This window comes from Salmo trutta, unplaced genomic scaffold (assembly GCF_901001165.1).
Source record: "Salmo trutta unplaced genomic scaffold, fSalTru1.1, whole genome shotgun sequence".
In the NCBI taxonomy this organism is placed as follows: Eukaryota; Metazoa; Chordata; class Actinopteri; order Salmoniformes; family Salmonidae; genus Salmo; species Salmo trutta.
This window is the reverse complement of record NW_021822153.1, coordinates 1-4,779: the sequence shown is the minus strand read 5'-3', so window position 1 is coordinate 4,779 and position 4,779 is coordinate 1. Positions and strand designations below refer to the sequence as shown.

The following is a 4,779-nucleotide window of genomic DNA, read 5'->3' as shown; positions in this document are numbered from 1 at the left end:
AAAGCACCATCATCAGTCACTACCACACCCACCACCACACACTGCTGAAAAGATAATACTGATCTGTCAGTAGAAGCTAACATTTTTTCTCAACAACTTTTGAGTGATTCTGAACGAACTGCACTTTTTTTCAAAGTACCTTATCTTTACCCCAAAATGAAAACAGGTTTAGACATTTTTGAAAATTAATTAAAAATTTAAAAAAATAGTAATACCTTATTTACAGCCCGCTTGGAGTTTGCCAAAAGGTGCCTAAAGGACTCTTAGACCATGATAAACAAGATTCTCTGGTCTGATGACACCAGGATTGAACTCTTTGGCCTGAATGCCACGAGTCACATCTAAAGGAAACCTGGCACCTTCCCAACGGTGAAGCATGGTGGTGGCAGCATCATGCTGTGGGGATGTTTTTCAGCTGCAGGAACAGGGAGACTAGTCAGGATCGAGGGAAAGATGAACGGAGCAAAGTACAGAGAGACTCTTGATGAAAACTTGCTCCAGGTTGTCCTTCTGGAAGGTTCTCCCATTTCCACAGAGAAAGTCTGGAGCTCTGTCAATGTGACAATCAAGTTCTTGGTCACCTCCCTGACCATGTCCCTTCTCCCCCGATTACTCAGTTTGGCCGGGCGGACAACTCTAGGAAGAGTCTTGGTGGTTTTAAACTTCTTCCATTTCAGAATGATGGAGGCCACTGTGTTCTTGGGGATCTTCAATGCTGCAGACATTTTTTGGTACCCTTCCCCAGATCTGTGGTTTTTGCTCTGACATGCTTTGTCAACTGTGGGACCTTATATAGAGAGGTTTGTGGTTGTCCAAATCATGTCAAATCAATTGAGTTGACCAAAGGTGAACTCCAATCAAGTTGTAGAAACATCTCAAGGATGATAATTGGAAACAGGATGCACCTGAGCTCAATTTCAAGTCTGTCGTAAATGGTCTGAATACTTATGTAAATAAGGTATTTCAGTTTTTCTTTGTAATACAATTGCAAACATTTCTAAAAACCTGTTTTTTCTCACTTTGTCATTATGGGGTATTGTGTGTAGATTGATAAGGATTTTTTGTTGTTATTTAATCCATTTTAGAATAAGGCTGTAACGTAACAAAATGTGGGAAAAGGGAAGGAGTCTGAATACTTTCCGAATGCACTGTATTGCAGCAATTACAAAGAAAAGCTAGTCCCTACCGTACCCAACAAATTACAGCAATAGACTAATGATATTAATTTTACAAAAGGCCTACTTATAACCTCTCTTAAACTAAATACAGAGAACACAGTTAAAAAGACAGATCGAACTTCATTTAGCCAACTCAAATTTCTCAACAGAATTATATAAAACACGTTTTGCATATTTAAATAACTGGTTTAGATTAATAAATAGGTTACAATAATAACAATGATATGCAAAAACAATAAGGGTAAAACAAATGATTATGAATACGAAAATAAATGCATTTCTGAAATTGCATCCTACCTTAATAGCGTGTTGCACACTAGTAGCCCGCATTTGGCCGTTTGTGTGGTATTAAAAAAATACTCTGCTAATGTCTTTTGTCGCGTAAAGGACGTAGAATTGCATGAAATGCGTTCATAGAATCAACCAATAGGTAGCTAGATTTACGTAACAAAAAAAAAACTCGGAGTTTTCAAGTTTCCGAGTTGTCATGAAAGCCGGAGAACGCCCCCGCAAGAAGACGGCGTGTGGACAGCACATATAGGAAGTTACAATTCGACAAGGACGAGAACAACTTGTCTACAAGATTTTCGATGACCATTCAAATTGCATTCAATTTCAAGTATCGAGTTGCTGCCAACTAACTCTAAATTATTGTTGCTTTTATGTTCATATTTTACATGATTTTTAACTTTTCAGTTGCGTATGTGAATATTTTTGTATTTTTATCACGTTGTTTTGGAATCCTGGTGGAAAAGAAGCCTTCCTTGTTGTCAACTATAGAGCGGTAGAGCATTGAAATGACCGGACCGTAATGTCAGGTGAGAAATAACATTTGATTAGTATTAATCTTATCACAGGTGTTGAATGTGCTTGTCTCTGGTTGACATATTATGTAGGGAATGGGAATTAGGGAAATCGTTTGAAAGTTCTGTGAGAATACTAAAGTTTATTGTGTTGTGGACGTGAAACAGAAACATTTGGCATTTTTCCCCTGTTCTGGTGTGTCCAGTTTTTTTATTTACAGGCTGAGACAAGACTAGTACTCACTCGCTTCTCTTGAGAACTGGGTTAATTTGTAACTGGGTGTCACCTTTCCCTTTCTTTTCTCTAGACACATTATCCTGTTAAATCTCTGCACTTTATAAAACCCTGAATAGAGTTAGAAAATGTGTAGCAATAATATGTATATGTCAGCAGAAATAGAATAAAAAGTAATATTCACATTCCCCTTTTTATGTTATTATTTTGTGTTTTGTAAAAGCTACGATTGTATAAAGTGTAATGCCACTTGCACTGTAATGTTTATCTCTGTCTGTCTGTGTCTCTCTTTCCCGTTTTCCCCTCATTCATCTCTCTTGCTCTCTCCTGTCCAGTGGTTGCATGCTGATTGGAGGAGGGCAGTGCCAGTGTCAGCCAGCAGGAAGAGTGTGTCTGACGGTGTGACGAGAACAACCAGCTTGGACATGGATCAATTACAGCAACGGCAGACCGTCATCCTCCAGATCTACCCGCGTCTGCCCCAGGACGTAGCTGCATGTTGTACCCTCCAGGTCAGCCCTCGGACCACGGCCTCTACGGTTATCCAGAACGCAGGGGCCACACTGGGTCTGGACATGACCCGGCACTACGCCCTCTTGGAGGTCAGGCAGGATGGAGGGGCTGAGAGGATGCTAGGGGACTCTGAGATGCCCGTGGAGAGGGTGTTGCTGTGGCCCCCAGGGGCCCGGAACCAGCATCCCAAGGAGGAGGGGTACTACTTCATCCTGCAAGCCCAAGGAAGTGGAGGGGATCTGTGGTCAGGGACTGGTGGTAGTGAGGTACCTTCACCGGAGGAATATGATGACCTTTGCAGCCTCTCCACCCTGACCGAGGACACTATCCTGGCCGCGTTGCGCCAGCGCTTCTACAAACACAACATCTACACGTACGCAAGCGGCATCCTGGTCGCCATTAACCCCTTCAAGTTCCTACCCATCTATAACCCGAAGTATGTCAAAATGTACAACAACCAGCCACTGGGAAAACTGAGCCCTCACATCTTTGCGGTGGCGGACGTGGTGTTCCACACCATGCTGAAGAAGCAGGAGAACCAGTGTGTGGTGATATCAGGGGAGAGCGGATCAGGGAAAACCCAGAGCGCCAATTTCCTGATTCACTGTCTGACGGCGTTGAGCCAGAAGGGTTACAGCAGTGGGGTGGAGAGGACCATATTAGGAGCAGGGCCTGTCCTGGAGGTAAGGTGTGTGTGTGTGTGTGTGTGTGTGTGTGTGTGTGTGTGTGTGTGTGTGTGTGTGTGTGTGTGTGTGTGTGTGTGTGTGTGTGTGAGAAATAACAGTGTAACTGACAGTTACGGATGAAGATCATCACGAAAATAAAATAACTGTCAAAAGCCGTTTAAATAGGCCTAGCCTACATTCATTTTTTAAGGATAAAAAAAATACATAATTTTTTACTTTGTTTTCATGTAGATAATCCTTACCTAATAGCGGGAGTGTTTACTAATGATTATACGCTGTTGTTTTGCTCACTTATACACTGCTTAGTCTGTCAAACATTCTACATCTCCTCCTCTTTCCAACTGGCCTTTGATGCAGAAGCAGTTAATATGCTCGATGCGCGGGGGAGTAGACCGCTATAGGCTACGGCACTAAAGAAAAAAAATTAATATTGTTTGATGTGTGGACTTTTTGTTGTTGTTGTTGCTTTAATCTCTTCGCCTCACTTCCTGTTGTGCTGCTGGTGCCTCCTGGAAAGACTGAATATTATCTCTAGTAGCCATGTTAGAGCGGTTGTCATGGTTTCTGTGTTCGTTTTTTTTTACGAGGAGATAGTAAGTCTAACACACTATCTTTTTATAGTTTCTTTATAAAGATACACTTTATAGTTTCATAATGCTCGATGACCGCATCTATAAGGTGCTATGAATGTTAATAAAGCAGTATAAGACTTCATAATGAGAAGTGTAACTGATCTAGACTCCAGAGAAGAGACTCTGGCCAGACCTGCAGTAGTTTGAGATTTATCTTTGGGTGAAAGACTTCAGATGAGAACTCAGCTGCTATGTGGTAAACCAGGCAACTCTAGAGCAGGCAGTAAGCCATATACACACATGAACCAAGAGCTACTGTTTGCACCCAAAAGTGTGGCCTCGGATTTATTTATTTACAGCTGGATGTGTCAATGAAAAGCTAGACAAACACTGACTGTCTTTCAAACGGCACCGTATTCCCTATATAGTGCACTACTTTTGACCAGAGCCCTATGGTCCCAAAGGGCTCTGGTCAAAAGTAGTGCACTAAATAGAGTGCCGTTTGAGACTGTGTTTTCTATACAGCTGTCAGGGTTAGGAAGAAAAACATTCTCTGCCAAAGCTGCATTCCATCTGGTGTGAGGGAATACCTAGTGCAAAGGCCTGTGTCCTACCCCACCCCTTTCCAAGAAGCACTCTGTTCCCGCCTTTACCCAAGGTGCATTGTGATCCCTAGATTCTTTCTTTTATCTCTGTGAACAGGTCCAACAGGTTTCTCTCAGGTGTTTTTCATGTTTCTTACCCAAACAACAGTCCTCTGTTTCTCTCTCTCTCTCTCTCTCTCTCTCTCTC

The 4,779-nt window shown here is 42.2% G+C and overlaps 1 pseudogene; it reads left to right on the top strand.

Annotated features, from left to right (window-relative positions):
* Positions 1 to 1,635: 1,635 nt before the first annotated feature.
* Positions 1,636 to 3,839, top strand: LOC115180747 (unconventional myosin-IXb pseudogene; annotated as a pseudogene).
* Positions 3,840 to 4,779: the final 940 nt, after the last annotated feature.